The following is an 18,646-nucleotide window of genomic DNA, read 5'->3' as shown; positions in this document are numbered from 1 at the left end:
CTGGTAGGAGTTGTCCGGAGTCCACTCCTCGGGGGGGGGGGGGGGGTACTGTGATGAAACGTGGAAAAGCCGCTGCCTCTCAAGGTGAGGCGGCTGTTTCCGCGTCCAGCATGGCGTCACAACGCGGAAAAAATGCCGCATAGGCAGATCGGCGGAATCCGCATTGGGAACGGCAGAATCCGCATTGGGAACGGCGGAGTCCGCATTGGTAACGGCGGGATCCGCATTGGAGGCAGCTCCCGCACTCGGTTCACTGGATACATTGCAAAACAGTACTGGTGTGGCTGGGACTGATAGTCCACCTAGATTTAGAGTGACACACGCGCGCACACAGAGGCAGAGCTTAAATAACAGCCAGAAGGGAGTCAGCTGACCAGGCGGGTCAGCTGACATTTTCCACTACTCTCATTGGTCCAGCAATTAGGGAGGTCCTCGAGAGGTCCTTGTGTATATATACTGCTGGCTGTTCACTTGCTCTTTGTCTGGCGTTGCGAACACATACGTGGGAGCACTCAGACCCGTAGTCAGATCCTTAAGTGTGCCGGGACCAGCTGGAGCTGTAATCCTACACTTAGCTAGATTCTGTTGATAGCTTAAAGTACTAGTTTGATTGTGATTATCTGTTATGACCTTCTGCCTGCCTGACCATCCTCTTGTATTCTGATCGTGTACCTTGCTATTCTGATACTCTGTTGCCGAACCCCAGCTCGTCCTTAGACTCTGCTTCTGCCTCTTGATCTTGTACCTCGATATTTCTGATACCCTGTTGCCGAACTCTGCCTGTACCTAGACTCCGCCTCTGCCTTCTGAATCTGTACTTTATCTGTCCGTGTGTTACGATCTGGCTTGTCTGACCTCGAGAACCAACCTCACTATTGGAGGCGCTGCCCCGTTCTGTTAGTGACACTTTCTCCTGAGTGTCACTCTCAGACTTACCTTCCTACTCGCAGCCTGACTCCTCCCGCCTTGGAGAGTTCAGGTCTTCGGAAGGAAGCCGTGCAGTACTCCCCACTGCACTGAGGCTCAGTCCTCTTAGTGTTACTGTTACACCAAACACTACACTCTACTCAAGTACAGAGGTTAGCTGGTATATCGGATTATCGGTGATACTGCAGATCACTTATAATCTGGTATACATCTGTATTCCCAGTGATACTGCAGATCACCGGTAATCAGATGCTCTCTGTGCTCCACCGTTCGTTACACATAACACCTGCTGGAGGTGCTGTTAAATGTCTCTCAGAGTACCACCATGCGTTTATATTGATTTTTGCTGCAATGTAGAAACTCAAGTAGCAACTTTCAAAAAAATGACATGTTGCTTGAATATGATGTTCCTAACACTTTATTGTTAAGTACCATAGTGTATTGAATATCACTTTAATATGAAAAGGAGCTTGATAATTCCTGATGTTGAGTTGTCAGAATTGAGATTTAGGACTATACTTTCAGGGATCATTTCTATAGTTTTTGACTGTTGGAATGTGCTCGAAGGTGTCCAAACTCACCAATCACAATGAAGAGCTAAAGTGGTTTCTCCTGAGCATGAATTGAGTGTTCAGTTCTACTTTGGTAGTAACTGTTTGCTGTTGATGACTGTTCCTGTCTTCACTTATGTGATGATTGGCGGGAGAAAACACAAACTGAGTGATTGTGTTTAACTTCACAAAATAATTGATAGACTTGTGCATTGAAGTGTTGGGCTTCTGCATACATGTTATTGTCAGATTCTGGTGTTTGCTGTGTAGGTTTGAATTGTGAAAATTGTCAGGAACTAGCAATTGGTTGCTTTTGAAATATTTGTAAAATCATTTTATGGAAGCGTTGATTGTACCATTTTTTATCAGCTTTGTTTTGAAATCTGATTGACAGCTAATCTCAAACACTGACTCTTCTTAAACCCCATTTGCGATTCCTACCTTTAGCTTTGCAATCCTGTTTCACAAGCTAAATCTACCCATCCCTTTTACTAAGCTCCTAACCCTAGTAAGTAATCACCGTTTGGGCCATCTGTCCATCTTTGGTGCCTGTTCAGCTTCCATCCAACTGAAATCATTTTAGAGGGTTGACCGTATACCTGAATTTGTTTTTGCATTACCTCCAAACGGACAAACCACTGAGGCACAGGCAAAAAATGTGGTTTAGCCTGCTGCTGATCCCCAAACCTTCGGGTTCCGAACCCTCCCGCTTCTCCTGGAGAGCTCTTCTTGCAGATTTTAGTAGTTACTTTTATGCACTGCTACGTTTTCCAGGTATTAGGAGAGAGGTAAGATGCTCAATAATTAGGCTTCTCGTCTAGTTGGCAAGCCATAGGGCAATGAATTTTAAAAGAAAATGAGATGGGATGAGCTGGTCTTATCTGTCTTCACTGGGGATAAGTGTAGTGAACTGATAAACAGAGATCCCGAGCTACATAACGCCTGCTGGAGGTGGGATATTTTCTGGCTGGTCAGTGGATGTCACCTATGCAAATTTGTAGCGGAGTATTGTATGCTGTTAAATGTCTCTCAGAGTACCACCATGCGTTTATATTGATTTTTGCTGCAATGTAGAAACTCAAGTAGCAACTTTCAAAAAAATGACATGTTGCTTGAATATGATGTTCCTAACACTTTATTGTTAAGTATCATAGTGTATTGAATATCACTTTAATATGAAAAGGAGCTTGATAATTCCTGATGTTGAGTTGTCAGAATTGAGATTTAGGACTATATTTTCATGGATCATTTTTATAGTTTTTGACTGTTGGAATGTGCTCGAAGGTGTCCAAACTCACCAATCACGATGAAGAGCTAAAGTGGTTTCTCCTGAGCATGAATTGAGTGTTCAGTTCTACTTTGGTAGTAACTGTTTGCTGTTGATGACTGTTCCTGTCTTCACTTATGTGATGATTGGCGGGAGAAAACACAAACTGAGTGATTGTGTTTAACTTCACAAAATAATTGATAGACTTGTGCATTGAAGTGTTGGGCTTCTGCATACATGTTATTGTCAGATTCTGGTGTTTGCTGTGTAGGTTTGAATTGTGAAAATTGTCAGGAACTAGCAATTGGTTGCTTTTGAAATATTTGTAAAATCATTTTATGGAAGCGTTGATTGTACCATTTTTTATCAGCTTTGTTTTGAAATCTGATTGACAGCTAATCTCAAACACTGACTCTTCTTAAACCCCATTTGCGATTCCTACCTTTAGCTTTGCAATCCTGTTTCACAAGCTAAATCTACCCATCCCTTTTACTAAGCTCCTAACCCTAGTAAGTAATCACCGTTTGGGCCATCTGTCCATCTTTGGTGCCTGTTCAGCTTCCATCCAACTGAAATCATTTTAGAGGGTTGACCGTACACCTGAATTTGTTTTTTCATTACCTCCAAACGGACAAACCACTGAGGCACAGGCAAAAAATGTGGTTTAGCCTGCTGCTGATCCCCAAACCTTCGGGTTCCGAACCCTCCCGCTTCTCCTGGAGAGCTCTTCTTGCAGATTTTAGTAGTTACTTTTATGCACTGCTACGTTTTCCAGGTATTAGGAGAGAGGTAAGATGCTCAATAATTAGGCTTCTCGTCTAGTTGGTAAGCCATAGGGCAATACATTTTAAAAGAAAATGAGATGGGATGAGCTGGTCTTATCTGTCTTCACTGGGGATAAGTGTAGTGAACTGGTAAACAGAGTTCCCGAGCTACATAACACCTGCTGGAGGTGGGATATTTTCTGGCTGGTCAGTGGATGTCACCTATGCAAATTTGTAGCGGAGTATTGTATGCTGTTAAATGTCTCTCAGAGTACCACCATGCGTTTATATTGATTTTTGCTGCAATGTAGAAACTCAAGTAGCAACTTTCAAAAAAATGACATGTTGCTTGAATATGATGTTCCTAACACTTTATTGTTAAGTACCATAGTGTATTGAATATCACTCTAATATGAAAAGGAGCTTGATAATTCCTGATGTTGAGTTGTCAGAATTGAGATTGAGGACTATACTTTCAGGGATCATTTCTATAGTTTTTGACTGTTGGAATGTGCTCGAAAGTGTCCAAACTCACCAATCACGATGAAGAGCTAAAGTGGATTCTCCTGAGCATGAATTGAGTGTTCAGTTCTACTTTGGTAGTAACTGTTTGCTGTTGATGACTGTTCCTGTCTTCACTTATGTGATGATTGGCGGGAGAAAACACAAACTGAGTGATTGTATTTAACTTCACAAAATAATTGATAGACTTGTGCATTGAAGTGTTGGGCTTCTGCTTACATGTTATTGTCAGATTCTGGTGTTTGCTGTGTAGGTTTGAATTGTGAAAATTGTCAGGAACTAGCATTTGGTTGCTTTTGAAATATTTGTAAAATCATTTTATGGAATCGTTGATTGTACCATTTTTTATCAGCTTTGTTTTGAAATCTGATTGACAGCTAATCTCAAACACTGACTCTTCTTAAACCCCATTTGCGATTCCTACCTTTAGCTTTGCAATCCTGTTTCACAAGCTAAATCTACCCATCCCTTTTACTAAGCTCCTAACCCTAGTAAGTAATCACCGTTTGGGCCATCTGTCCATCTTTGGTGCCTGTTCAGCTTCCATCCAACTGAAATCATTTTAGAGGGTTGACCGTACACCTGAATTTGTTTTTGCATTACCTCCAAATGGACAAACCACTGAGGCACAGGCAAAAAATGTGGTTTAGCCTGCTGCTCATCCCCAAACCTTCGGGTTCCGAACCCTCCCGCTTCTCCTGGAGAGCTCTTCTTGCAGATTTTAGTAGTTACTTTTATGCACTGCTACGTTTTCCAGGTATTAGGAGAGAGGTAAGATGCTCAATAATTAGGCTTCTCGTCTAGTTGGCAAGCCATAGGGCAATGAATTTTAAAAGAAAATGAGATGGGATGAGCTGGTCTTATCTGTCTTCACTGGGGATAAGTGTAGTGAACTGGTAAACAGAGATCCCAAGCTACATAACGCCTGCTGGAGGTGGGATATTTTCTGGCTGGTCAGTGGATGTCACCTATGCAAATTAGTAGCGGAGTATTGTATGCTGTTAAATGTCTCTCAGAGTACCACCATGTGTTTATATTGATTTTTGCTGCAATGTAGAAACTCAAGTAGCAACTTTCAAAAAAATGACATGTTGCTTGAATATGATGTTCCTAACACTTTATTTTTAAGTACCATAGTGTATTGAATATCACTTTAATATGAAAAGGAGCTTGATAATTCCTGATGTTGAGTTGTCAGAATTGAGATTTAGGACTATACTTTCAGGGATCATTTCTATAGTTTTTGACTGTTGGAATGTGCTCGAAGGTGTCCAAACTCACCAATCACGATGAAGAGCTAAAGTGGTTTCTCCTGAGCATGAATTGAGTGTTCAGTTCTACTTTGGTAGTAACTGTTTGCTGTTGATGACTGTTCCTGTCTTCACTTATGTGATGATTGGCGGGAGAAAACACAAACTGAGTGATTGTATTTAACTTTACAAAATAATTTATAGATTTGTGCATTGAAGAGTTGGGCTTCTGCATACATGTTATTGTCAGATTCTGGTGTTTGCTGTGTAGGTTTGAATTGTGAAAATTGTCAGGAACTAGCAATTGGTTGCTTTTGAAATATTTGTAAAATCATTTTATGGAAGCGTTGATTGTACCATTTTTTATCAGCTTTGTTTTGAAATCTGATTGACAGCTAATCTTAAACACTGACTCTTCTTAAACCCCATTTGCGATTCCTACCTTTAGCTTTGCAATCCTGTTTCACAAGCTAAAAAATGTGGTTTAGCCTGCTGCTGATCCCCAAACCTTCGGGTTCCAGACCCTCCCGCTTCTCCTGGAGAGCTCTTCTTGCAGATTTTAGTAGTTTTTTTTATGCACTGCTACGTTTTCCAGGTATTAGGAGAGAGGTAAGATGCTCAATAATTAGGCTTCTCGTCTAGTTGGTAAGCCATAGGGCAATACATTTTAAAAGAAAATGAGATGGGATGAGCTGGTCTTATCTGTCTTCACTGGGGATAAGTGTAGTGAACTGGTAAACAGAGATCCCGAGCTACATAACACCTGCTGGAGGTGGGATATTTTCTGGCTGGTCAGTGGATGTCACCTATGCAAATTTGTAGCGGAGTATTGTATGCTGTTAAATGTCTCTCAGAGTACCACCATGCGTTTATATTGATTTTTGCTGCAATGTAGAAACTCAAGTAGCAACTTTCAAAAAAATGACATGTTGCTTGAATATGATGTTCCTAACACTTTATTGTTAAGTACCATAGTGTATTGAATATCACTCTAATATGAATAGGAGCTTGATAATTCCTGATGTTGAGTTGTCTGAGTTGAGATTTAGGACTATGCTTTCAGGGATCATTTCAATAGTTTATGACTGTTGGAATGTGCTCGAAGGTGTCCAAACTCACCAATCACGATGAAGAGCTAAAGTGGATTCTCCTGAGCATGAATTGAGTGTTCAGTTCTACTTTGGTAGTAACTGTTTGCTGTTGATGACTGTTCCTGTCTTCACTTATGTGATGATTGGCGGGAGAAAACACAAACTGAGTGATTGTATTTAACTTCACAAAATAATTGATAGACTTGTGCATTGAAGTGTTGGGCTTCTGCATACATGTTATTGTCAGATTCTGGTGTTTGCTGTGTAGGTTTGAATTGTGAAAATTGTCAGGAACTAGCAATTGGTTGCTTTTGAAATATTTGTAAAATCATTTTATGGAAGCGTTGATTGTACCATTTCTTATCAGCTTTGTTTTGAAATCTGATTGACAGCTAATCTCAAACACTGACTCTTCTTAAACCCCATTTGCGATTCCTACCTTTAGCTTTGCAATCCTGTTTCACAAGCTAAATCTACCCATCCCTTTTACTAAGCTCCTAACCCTAGTAAGTAATCACCGTTTGGGCCATCTGTCCATCTTTGGTGCCTGTTCAGCTTCCATCCAACTGAAATCATTTTAGAGGGTTGACCGTACACCTGAATTTGTTTTTGCATTACCTCCAAACGGACAAACCACTGAGGCACAGGCAAAAAATGTGGTTTAGCCGGCTGCTGATCCCCAAACCTTCGGGTTCCGAACCCTCCCGCTTCTCCTGGAGAGCTCTTCTTGCAGATTTTAGTAGTTACTTTTATGCACTGCTACGTTTTCCAGGTATTAGGAGAGAGGTAAGATGCTCAATAATTAGGCTTCTCGTCTAGTTGGCAAGCCATAGGGCAATGAATTTTAAAAGAAAATGAGATGGGATGAGCTGGTCTTATCTGTCTTCACTGGGGATAAGTGTAGTGAACTGGTAAACAGAGATCCCGAGCTACATAACGCCTGCTGGAGGTGGGATATTTTCTGGCTGGTCAGTGGATGTCACCTATGCAAATTTGTAGCGGAGTATTGTATGCTGTTAAATGTCTCTCAGAGTACCACCATGCATTTATATTGATTTTTGCTGCAATGTAGAAACTCAAGTAGCAACTTTCAAAAAAATGACATGTTGCTTGAATATGATGTTCCTAACACTTTATTGTTAAGTACCATAGTGTATTGAATATCACTCTAATATGAATAGGAGCTTGATAATTCCTGATGTTGAGTTGTCTGAGTTGAGATTTAGGACTATACTTTCAGGGATCATTTCAATAGTTTATGACTGTTGGAATGTGCTCGAAGGTGTCCAAACTCACCAATCACGATGAAGAGCTAAAGTGGATTCTCCTGAGCATGAATTGAGTGTTCAGTTCTACTTTGGTAGTAACTGTTTGCTGTTGATGACTGTTCCTGTCTTCACTTATGTGATGATTGGCGGGAGAAAACACAAACTGAGTGATTGTATTTAACTTCACAAAATAATTGATAGACTTGTGCATTGAAGTGTTGGGCTTCTGCATACATGTTATTGTCAGATTCTGGTGTTTGCTGTGTAGGTTTGAATTGTGAAAATTGTCAGGAACTAGCAATTGGTTGCTTTTGAAATATTTGTAAAATCATTTTATGGAAGCGTTGATTGTACCATTTCTTATCAGCTTTGTTTTGAAATCTGATTGACAGCTAATCTCAAACACTGACTCTTCTTAAACCCCATTTGCGATTCCTACCTTTAGCTTTGCAATCCTGTTTCACAAGCTAAATCTACCCATCCCTTTTACTAAGCTCCTAACCCTAGTAAGTAATCACCGTTTGGGCCATCTGTCCATCTTTGGTGCCTGTTCAGCTTCCATCCAACTGAAATCATTTTAGAGGGTTGACCGTACACCTGAATTTGTTTTTGCATTACCTCCAAACGGACAAACCACTGAGGCACAGGCAAAAAATGTGGTTTAGCCGGCTGCTGATCCCCAAACCTTCGGGTTCCGAACCCTCCCGCTTCTCCTGGAGAGCTCTTCTTGCAGATTTTAGTAGTTACTTTTATGCACTGCTACGTTTTCCAGGTATTAGGAGAGAGGTAAGATGCTCAATAATTAGGCTTCTCGTCTAGTTGGCAAGCCATAGGGCAATGAATTTTAAAAGAAAATGAGATGGGATGAGCTGGTCTTATCTGTCTTCACTGGGGATAAGTGTAGTGAACTGGTAAACAGAGATCCCGAGCTACATAACGCCTGCTGGAGGTGGGATATTTTCTGGCTGGTCAGTGGATGTCACCTATGCAAATTTGTAGCGGAGTATTGTATGCTGTTAAATGTCTCTCAGAGTACCACCATGCATTTATATTGATTTTTGCTGCAATGTAGAAACTCAAGTAGCAACTTTCAAAAAAATGACATGTTGCTTGAATATGATGTTCCTAACACTTTATTGTTAAGTACCATAGTGTATTGAATATCACTCTAATATGAATAGGAGCTTGATAATTCCTGATGTTGAGTTGTCTGAGTTGAGATTTAGGACTATACTTTCAGGGATCATTTCAATAGTTTATGACTGTTGGAATGTGCTCGAAGGTGTCCAAACTCACCAATCACGATGAAGAGCTAAAGTGGATTCTCCTGAGCATGAATTTAGTGTTCAGTTCTACTTTGGTAGTAACTGTTTGCTGTTGATGACTGTTCCTGTCTTCACTTATGTGATGATTGGCGGGAGAAAACACAAACTGAGTGATTGTATTTAACTTCACAAAATAATTGATAGATTTGTGCATTGAAGTGTTGTGCTTCTGCATACATGTTATTGTCAGATTCTGGTGTTTGCTGTGTAGGTTTGAATTGTGAAAATTGTCAGGAACTAGCAATTGGTTGCTTTTGAAATATTTGTAAAATCATTTTATGGAAGCGTTGATTGTACCATTTTTTATCAGCTTTGTTTTGAAATCTGATTGACAGCTAATCTCAAACACTGACTCTTCTTAAACCCCATTTGCGATTCCTACCTTTAGCTTTGCAATCCTGTTTCACAAGCTAAATCTACCCATCCCTTTTACTAAGCTCCTAACCCTAGTAAGTAATCACCGTTTGGGCCATCTGTCCATCTTTGGTGCCTGTTCAGCTTCCATCCAACTGAAATCATTTTAGAGGGTTGACCGTACACCTGAATTTGTTTTTGCATTACCTCCAAACGGACAAACCACTGAGGCACAGGCAAAAAATGTGGTTTAGCCTGCTGCTGATCCCCAAACCTTCGGGTTCCGAACCCTCCCGCTTCTCCTGGAGAGCTCTTCTTGCAGATTTTAGTAGTTACTTTTATGCACTGCTACGTTTTCCAGGTATTAGGAGAGAGGTAATATGCTCAATAATTAGGCTTCTCGTCTAGTTGGCAAGCCATAGGGCAATGAATTTTAAAAGAAAATGAGATTGGTTGAGCTGGTCTTATCTGTCTTCACTGGGGATAAGTGTAGTGAACTGGTAAACAGAGATCCCGAGCTACATAACGCCTGCTGGAGGTGGGATATTTTCTGGCTGGTCAGTGGATGTCACCTATGCAAATTTGTAGCGGAGTATTGTATGCTGTTAAATGTCTCTCAGAGTACCACCATGCGTTTATATTGATTTTTGCTGCAATGTAGAAACTCAAGTAGCAACTTTCAAAAAAATGACATGTTGCTTGAATATGATGTTTCTAACACTTTATTGTTAAGTACCATAGTGTATTGAATATCACTTTAATATGAAAAGGAGCTTGATAATTCCTGATGTTGAGTTGTCAGAATTGAGATTTAGGACTTTACTTTCCGGGATCATTTCTATAGTTTTTGACTGTTGGAATGTGCTCGAAGATGTCCAAACTCACCAATCACGATGAAGAGCTAAAGTGGTTTCTCCTGAGCATGAATTGAGTGTTCAGTTCTACTTTGGTAGTAACTGTTTGCTGTTGATGACTGTTCCTGTCTTCACTTATGTGATGATTGGCGGGAGAAAACACAAACTGAGTGATTGTATTTAACTTTACAAAATAATTTTTAGATTTGTGCATTGAAGTGTTGGGCTTCTGCATACATGTTATTGTCAGATTCTGGTGTTTGCTGTGTAGATTTGAATTGTGAAAATTGTCAGGAACTAGCAATTGGTTGCTTTTCAAAAATTCGTAAAATCATTTTATGGAAGCGTTGATTGTACCATTTTTTATCAGCTTTGTTTTGAAATCTGATTGACAGCTAATCTCAAACACTGACTCTTCTTAAACCCCATTTGCGATTCCTACCTTTAGCTTTGCAATCCTGTTTCACAAGCTAAATCTACCCATCCCTTTTACTAAGCTCCTAACCCTAGTAAGTAATCACCGTTTGGGCCATCTGTCCATCTTTGGTGCCTGTTCAGCTTCCATCCAACTGAAATCATTTTAGAGGGTTGACCGTATACCTGAATTTGTTTTTGCATTACCTCCAAACGGACAAACCACTGAGGCACAGGCAAAAAATGTGGTTTAGCCTGCTGCTGATCCCCAAACCTTCGGGTTCCGAACCCTCCCGCTTCTCCTGGAGAGCTCTTCTTGCAGATTTTAGTAGTTACTTTTATGCACTGCTACGTTTTCCAGGTATTAGGAGAGAGGTAAGATGCTCAATAATTAGGCTTCTCGTCTAGTTGGCAAGCCATAGGGCAATGAATTTTAAAAGAAAATGAGATGGGATGAGCTGGTCTTATCTGTCTTCACTGGGGATAAGTGTAGTGAACTGGTAAACAGAGATCCCGAGCTACATAACGCCTGCTGGAGGTGGGATATTTTCTGGCTGGTCAGTGGATGTCACCTATGCAAATTTGTAGCGGAGTATTGTATGCTGTTAAATGTCTCTCAGAGTACCACCATGCGTTTATATTGATTTTTGCTGCAATGTAGAAACTCAAGTAGCAACTTTCAAAAAAATGACATGTTGCTTGAATATGATGTTCCTAACACTTTATTGTTAAGTACCATAGTGTATTGAAAATCACTTTAATATGAAAAGGAGCTTGATAATTCCTGATGTTGAGTTGTCAAAATTGAGATTTAGGACTATATTTTCAGGGATCATTTCAATAGTTTTTGACTGTTGGAATGTGCTCGAAGGTGTCCAAACTCACCAATCATGATGAAGAGCTAAAGTGGTTTCTCCTGAGCCTGAATTGAGTGTTCAGTTCTACTTTGGTAGTAACTGTTTGCTGTTGATGACTGTTCCTGTCTTCACTTATGTGATGGTTGGTGGGAGAAAACACAAACTGAGTGATTGTATTTAACTTTACAAAATAATTTTTAGATTTGTGCATTGAAGTGTTGGGCTTCTGCATACATGTTATTGTCAGATTCTGGTGTTTGCTGTGTAGGTTTGAATTGTGAAAATTGTCAGGAACTAGCAATTGGTTGCTTTTGAAAAATCCGTAAAATCATTTTATAGAAGCGTTGATTGTACCATTTTTTATCAGATTTGTTTTGAAATCTAAATTAACAGCTAATCTCAAACACTGACTCTTCTTAAACCCCATTTGCGATTCCTACCTTTAGCTTTGCAATCCTGTTTCACAAGCTAAAAAATGTGGTTTAGCCTGCTGCTGATCCCCAAACCTTCGGGTTCCGAACCCTCCCGCTTCTCCTGGAGAGCTCTTCTTGCAGATTTTAGTAGTTACTTTTATGCACTGCTACGTTTTCCAGGTATTAGGAGAGAGGTAAGATGCTCAATAATTAGGCTTTTCGTCTAGTTGGCAAGCCATAGGGCAATGAATTTTAAAAGAAAATGAGATGGGATGAGCTGGTCTTATCTGTCTTCACTGGGGATAAGTGTAGTGAACTGGTAAACAGAGATCCCGAGCTACATAACGCCTGCTGGAGGTGGGATATTTTCTGGCTGGTCAGTGGATGTCACCTATGCAAATTTGTAGCGGAGTATTGTATGCTGTTAAATGTCTCTCAGAGTACCACCATGCGTTTATATTGATTTTTGCTGCAATGTAGAAACTCAAGTAGCAACTTTCAAAAAAATGACATGTTGCTTGAATATGATGTTCCTAACACTTTATTGTTAAGTACCATAGTGTATTGAATATCACTCTAATATGAAAAGGAGCTTGATAATTCCTGATGTTGAGTTGTCTGAGTTGAGATTTAGGATTATACTTTTTAGGGTTATTTCTATAGTTTTTGACTGTTGGAATGTGCTCGAAAGTGTCCAAACTCACCAATCACGATGAAGAGCTAAAGTGGATTCTCCTGAGCATGAATTGAGTGTTCAGTTCTACTTTGGTAGTAACTGTTTGCTGTTGATGACTGTTCCTGTCTTCACTTATGTGATGATTGGCGGGAGAAAACACAAACTGAGTGATTGTATTTAACTTCACAAAATAATTGATAGACTTGTGCATTGAAGTGTTGGGCTTCTGCATACATGTTCAGTGTTCTCCCCAGGGCTAATTAAGTGGGAGGGCCGCCCGGCTGATTTGAAGCCCCGCCCGCCTGTTGTCATGTGCTTGCCTGGAGCTTCTAGTAAACTTCACATAGGAGCGCTCCATTGCCTGCTTTCAGTCAGCGCCAGCCTCGCACAATAGCAAAGGCTGACACTACACTGCAGGAGCGCTCCTCTGCCTGTCAGCTCGTGTTCTGGTGAGACAGGGAGGGATTGGCTGGGCGGGTTGTAAGGGGCGGGACTCCTGTACTGATTCTCCCTTCTGCTCTCCGAGTATTAGGATCTATTTTATTACGGTGCCTCTCACTCTCGTGAATGAAAACAGAGAGAGCAGTAAAGCAACAAAAAAAAAAAACCCGATACAGCAGCAGCTTCCAGGAGTGAGATAAGAGCCACGTGGGTCTCCGGGACAGCCTCAGAGCGGCTCATGTAGTCTCTCCTTCTCCTCCAGACTGCAGGTAAACAACATGCCTGTGTAGTTGAAAACGGCAGCTGCACGTTTAATCCGGCTGGAGGGAGACACGGAGATCAGGAGAAGTGATGCCCCTTCACACCTCTGCATGTTTATTTATTTGCTGTGGGGGCAGAGGAGACACAGCCATGCAGAGCATCTGTCTGTAAAAAGGCAGCCCCCTGTGCACTTGTCTCCTGCTGTGTGTGTTTCCCCCTGGCCCCAGCTTTGTATCGTGTCTGTAGTGCTGCCCCTCCCCCTGCACACTGGGGACACTTAGTGGAGCTGAACTCTTGCACAGGACAGCAGGAAAATGGAGAAATGCACCCTGTATTTACACAGTTTAGCCTGTCTAATTTGATCTCTTTCTGTGTCACATGACTGCAGAGAAGCTCATTTGAAAAGCACTAAATGTTAACATGTCTGCTTACAAGAAAGCAGGAAGTAGACACACTGCAGATTTATTGCTGCATTTGTATCAGCTGTATGTTTTTCTTTAAAGGACAACTGAAGTGAAACTGATATGGAAGCTGCCATAATTATTTACTTATAAGCAATGCCAGTTGCCTGGCTGTCCTGCTGATCCCCTGCCTCTAATACCTTTACCCTAGCCCCTGAACAAGCATGCAGCATATAAGATGTTTCTGATCATATTGACAGATCTGACAAGATTAGCTGCATGCTTGTTTCTGGTGTGATTCAGACACTACTGCAGCCAAATATATCAACAGGGCTGCCGGGCAATTGGTATTGTTTAAGAAGAAATAAATATGGCAGTCTCCATATTCTTCTCACTACAGTTGTCCTTTAAAGGTTATGCTGTTGTGCATCTTTTAGAGCAGAGAGCAAGTTCTCTGTTCAGGTCTGCTTAAAAAGGGACCTGAGCACCTTAATCTGAAACAATCTGCTAGGTACACACAATGCAATTTCCTGACAGATTTACTGTCAGATCGATTATTCCCAACATGTCCGATCTGATTTCTGCACGATTTCCTATAGAAGTGAACTGAAAATCAGATCAGGCATGTTGAAAATTGTCGATCTGACAATAAATCTGTCCGGAAATTGCATTGTGTGTACTTAGCAGGTACATCGGCTTGCCTCCTCATCCTCTTTTTATTCTGTAAGCAGAGTTGCATTCCCCCCTCGCACCCCACCCGGCTACTTTTTCATGCCACCCGGCTGGAAAAAAATTCTGGGGAGAACACTGATGTTATTGTCAGATTCTGGTGTTTGCTGTGTAGGTTTGAATTGTGAAAATTGTCAGGAACTAGCAATTGGTTGCTTTTGAAAAATTCATAAAATCATTTTATGGAAGCGTTGATTGTACCATTTTTTATCAGCTTTGTTTTGAAATCTGATTGACAGCTAATCTCAAACACTGACTCTTCTTAAACCCCATTTGCGATTCCTACCTTTAGCTTTGCAATCCTGTTTCACAAGCTAAATCTACCCATCCCTTTTACTAAGCTCCTAACCCTAGTAAGTAATCACCGTTTGGGCCATCTGTCCATCTTTGGTGCCTGTTCAGCTTCCATCCAACTGAAATCATTTTAGAGGGTTGACCGTACACCTGAATTTGTTTTTGCATTACCTCCAAACGGACAAACCACTGAGGCACAGGCAAAAAATGTGGTTTAGCCTGCTGCTGATCCCCAAACCTTTGGGTTCCGAACCCTCCCGCTTCTCCTGGAGAGCTCTTCTTGCAGATTTTAGTAGTTACTTTTATGCACTGCTACGTTTTCCAGGTATTAGGAGAGAGGTAAGATGCTCAATAATTAGGCTTCTCGTCTAGTTGGCAAGCCATAGGGCAATGAATTTTAAAAGAAAATGAGATGGGATGAGCTGGTCTTATCTGTCTTCACTGGGGATAAGTGTAGTGAACTGGTAAACAGAGATCCCGAGCTACATAACGCCTGCTGGAGGGGGGATATTTTCTGGCTGGTCAGTGGATGTCACCTATGCAAATTTGTAGCGGAGTATTGTATGCTGTTAAATGTCTCTCAGAGTACCACCATGCGTTTATATTGATTTTTGCTGCAATGTAGAAACTCAAGTAGCAACTTTCAAAAAAATGACATGTTGCTTGAATATGATGTTCCTAACACTTTATTGTTAAGTACCATAGTGTATTGAATATCACTTTAATATGAAAAGGAGCTTGATAATTCCTGATGTTGAGTTGTCAGAATTGAGATTTAGGACTATACTTTCAGGGATCATTTCTATACTTATTGACTGGTGGAATGTTCTTGAAGGTGTCCAAACTCACCAATCACGATGAAGAGCTAAAGTGGTTTCTCCTGAGCATGAATTGAGTGTTCAGTTCTACTTTGGTAGTAACTGTTTGCTGTTGATGACTGTTCCTGTCTTCACTTATGTGTTGGTTGGTGGGAGAAAACACAAACTGAGTGATAGTATTTAACTTTACAAAATAATTTTTAGATTTGTGCATTGAAGTGTTGGGCTTCTGCATACATGTTATTGTCAGATTCTGGTGTTTGCTGTGTAGGTTTGAATTGTGAAAATTGTCAGGAACTAGCAATTGGTTGCTTTTGAAAAATTCGTAAAATCATTTTATGGAAGCGTTGATTGTACCATTTTTTATCAGATTTGTTTTGAAATCCAAATTAACAGCTAATCTCAAACACTGACTCTTCTTAAACCCCATTTGCGATTCCTACCTTTAGCTTTGCAATCCTGTTTCACAAGCTAAAAAATGTGGTTTAGCCTGCTGCTGATCCCCAAACCTTCGGGTTCCGAACCCTCCCGCTTCTCCTGGAGAGCTCTTCTTGCAGATTTTAGTAGTTATTTTTATGCACTGCTACGTTTTCCAGGTATTAGGAGAGAGGTAAGATGCTCAATAATTAGGCTTCTCGTCTAGTTGGTAAGCCATAGGGCAATACATTTTAAAAGAAAATGAGATGGGATGAGCTGGTCTTATCTGTCTTCACTGGGGATAAGTGTAGTGAACTGGTAAACAGAGATCCCGAGCTACATAACACCTGCTGGAGGTGGGATATTTTCTGGCTGGTCAGTGGATGTCACCTATGCAAATTTGTAGCGGAGTATTGTATGCTGTTAAATGTCTCTCAGAGTACCACCATGCGTTTATATTGATTTTTGCTGCAATGTAGAAACTCAAGTAGCAACTTTCAAAAAAATGACATGTTGCTTGAATATGATGTTCCTAACACTTTATTGTTAAGTACCATAGTGTATTGAATATCACTCTAATATGAAAAGGAGCTTGATAATTCCTGATGTTGAGTTGTCAGAATTGAGATTAAGGTCTATACTTTCAGGGATTATTTCTATAGTTTTTGACTGTTGGAATGTGCTCGAAAGTGTCCAAACTCACCAATCACGATGAAGAGCTAAAGTCGATTCTCCTGAGCGTGAATTGAGTGTTCAGTTCTACTTTGGTAGTAACTGTTTGCTGTTGATGACTGTTCCTGTCTTCACTTATGTGATGGTTGGTGGGAGAAAACACAAACTGAGTGATTGTATTTAACTTTACAAAATAATTTTTAGATTTGTGCATTGAAGTGTTGGGCTTCTGCATACATGTTATTGTCAGATTCTGGTGTTTGCTGTGTAGGTTTGAATTGTGAAAATTGTCAGGAACTAGCAATTGGTTGCTTTTGCAATATTTGTAAAATCATTTTATGGAAGCGTTGATTGTACCATTTTTTATCAGCTTTGTTTTGAAATCTGATTGACAGCTAATCTCAAACACTGACTCTTCTTAAACCCCATTTGCGATTCCTACCTTTAGCTTTGCAATCCTGTTTCACAAGCTAAATCTACCCATCCCTTTTACTAAGCTCCTAACCCTAGTAAGTAATCACCGTTTGGGCCATCTGTCCATCTTTGGTGCCTGTTCAGCTTCCATCCAACTGAAATCATTTTAGAGGGTTGACCGTATACCTGAATTTGTTTTTGCATTACCTCCAAACGGACAAACCACTGAGGCACAGGCAAAAAATGTGGTTTAGCCTGCTGCTGATCCCCAAACCTTCGGGTTCCGAACCCTCCCGCTTCTCCTGGAGAGCTCTTCTTGCAGATTTTAGTAGTTACTTTTATGCACTGCTACGTTTTCCAGGTATTAGGAGAGAGGTAAGATGCTCAATAATTAGGCTTCTCGTCTAGTTGGTAAGCCATAGGGCAATACATTTTAAAAGAAAATGAGATGGGATGAGCTGGTCTTATCTGTCTTCACTGGGGATAAGTGTAGTGAACTGGTAAACAGAGATCCCGAGCTACATAACACCTGCTGGAGGTGGGATATTTTCTGGCTGGTCAGTGGATGTCACCTATGCAAATTTGTAGCGGAGTATTGTATGCTGTTAAATGTCTCTCAGAGTACCACCATGCGTTTATATTGATTTTTGCTGCAATGTAGAAACTCAAGTAGCAACTTTCAAAAAAATGACATGTTGCTTGAATATGATGTTCCTAACACTTTATTGTTAAGTACCATAGTGTATTGAATATCACTTTAATATGAAAAGGAGCTTGATAATTCCTGATGTTGAGTTGTCAGAATTGAGATTTAGGACTATACTTTCAGGGATCATTTCAATAGTTTTTGACTGTTGAAATGTGCTCGAAGGTGTCCAAACTCACCAATCACGATGAAGAGCTAAAGTGGTTTCTCCTGAGCATGAATTGAGTGTTCAGTTCTACTTTGGTAGTAACTGTTTGCTGTTGATGACTGTTCCTGTCTTCACTTATGTGATGGTTGGTGGGAGAAAACACAAACTGAGTGATTGTATTTAACTTTACAAAATAATTTTTAGATTTGTGCATTGAAGTGTTGGGCTTCTGCATACATGTTATTGTCAGATTCTGGTGTTTGCTGTGTAGGTTTGAATTGTGAAAATTGTCAGGAACTAGCAATTGGTTGCTTTTGAAAAATTCGTAAAATCATTTTATGGAAGAGTTGATTGTACCATTTTTTATCAGCTTTGTTTTGAAATCTGATTGACAGCTAATCTCAAACACTGACTCTTCTTAAACCCCATTTGCGATTCCTACCTTTAGCTTTGCAATCCTGTTTCACAAGCTAAATCTACCCATCCCTTTTACTAAGCTCCTAACCCTAGTAAGTAATCACCGTTTGGGCCATCTGTCCATCTTTGGTGCCTGTTCAGCTTCCATCCAACTGAAATCATTTTAGAGGGTTGACCGTATACCTGAATTTGTTTTTGCATTACCTCCAAACGGACAAACCACTGAGGCACAGGCAAAAAATGTGGTTTAGCCTGCTGCTGATCCCCAAACCTTCGGGTTCCGAACCCTCCCGCTTCTCCTGGAGAGCTCTTCTTGCAGATTTTAGTAGTTACTTTTATGCACTGCTACGTTTTCCAGGTATTAGGAGAGAGGTAAGATGCTCAATAATTAGGCT

The 18,646-nt window shown here is 40.5% G+C and overlaps 1 protein-coding gene and 13 non-coding genes across 21 annotated transcripts in view; all 14 read left to right on the top strand.

Moving 5' to 3' along the window:
• TEX14 (testis expressed 14, intercellular bridge forming factor) overlaps positions 1–18,646 on the top strand; it is a 477,154-nt gene that overhangs the window by 73,564 nt on the left and 384,944 nt on the right. The gene's annotated exons all lie outside the window — the stretch shown is intronic.
• On the top strand, positions 1,437–1,652 carry LOC137554878 (small nucleolar RNA U3). The gene has a single exon (XR_011027593.1). It is a non-coding gene; the product is annotated as a small nucleolar RNA U3 (small nucleolar RNA).
• LOC137554958 (small nucleolar RNA U3) lies at positions 2,705–2,920 on the top strand. The gene has a single exon (XR_011027670.1). It is a non-coding gene; the product is annotated as a small nucleolar RNA U3 (small nucleolar RNA).
• On the top strand, positions 3,973–4,188 carry LOC137554865 (small nucleolar RNA U3). The gene has a single exon (XR_011027581.1). It is a non-coding gene; the product is annotated as a small nucleolar RNA U3 (small nucleolar RNA).
• On the top strand, positions 5,241–5,456 carry LOC137554845 (small nucleolar RNA U3). The gene has a single exon (XR_011027562.1). It is a non-coding gene; the product is annotated as a small nucleolar RNA U3 (small nucleolar RNA).
• Positions 6,329–6,544, top strand: LOC137554957 (small nucleolar RNA U3). Its single transcript, XR_011027669.1, has one exon. It is a non-coding gene; the product is annotated as a small nucleolar RNA U3 (small nucleolar RNA).
• On the top strand, positions 7,597–7,812 carry LOC137554933 (small nucleolar RNA U3). The gene has a single exon (XR_011027646.1). It is a non-coding gene; the product is annotated as a small nucleolar RNA U3 (small nucleolar RNA).
• Positions 8,865–9,080, top strand: LOC137554909 (small nucleolar RNA U3). Its single transcript, XR_011027623.1, has one exon. It is a non-coding gene; the product is annotated as a small nucleolar RNA U3 (small nucleolar RNA).
• On the top strand, positions 10,133–10,348 carry LOC137554880 (small nucleolar RNA U3). Its single transcript, XR_011027595.1, has one exon. It is a non-coding gene; the product is annotated as a small nucleolar RNA U3 (small nucleolar RNA).
• LOC137555015 (small nucleolar RNA U3) lies at positions 11,401–11,616 on the top strand. The gene has a single exon (XR_011027724.1). It is a non-coding gene; the product is annotated as a small nucleolar RNA U3 (small nucleolar RNA).
• LOC137554903 (small nucleolar RNA U3) lies at positions 12,490–12,705 on the top strand. Its single transcript, XR_011027617.1, has one exon. It is a non-coding gene; the product is annotated as a small nucleolar RNA U3 (small nucleolar RNA).
• On the top strand, positions 15,437–15,652 carry LOC137554969 (small nucleolar RNA U3). The gene has a single exon (XR_011027680.1). It is a non-coding gene; the product is annotated as a small nucleolar RNA U3 (small nucleolar RNA).
• On the top strand, positions 16,526–16,741 carry LOC137554984 (small nucleolar RNA U3). The gene has a single exon (XR_011027694.1). It is a non-coding gene; the product is annotated as a small nucleolar RNA U3 (small nucleolar RNA).
• LOC137554921 (small nucleolar RNA U3) lies at positions 17,794–18,009 on the top strand. The gene has a single exon (XR_011027635.1). It is a non-coding gene; the product is annotated as a small nucleolar RNA U3 (small nucleolar RNA).

This window comes from Hyperolius riggenbachi, chromosome 2 (genome assembly GCF_040937935.1).
Source record: "Hyperolius riggenbachi isolate aHypRig1 chromosome 2, aHypRig1.pri, whole genome shotgun sequence".
NCBI classification, from domain to species: Eukaryota; Metazoa; Chordata; class Amphibia; order Anura; family Hyperoliidae; genus Hyperolius; species Hyperolius riggenbachi.
Note: the sequence above shows the minus strand (reverse complement) of the source record. Positions and strands in the feature narration are given on the sequence as shown.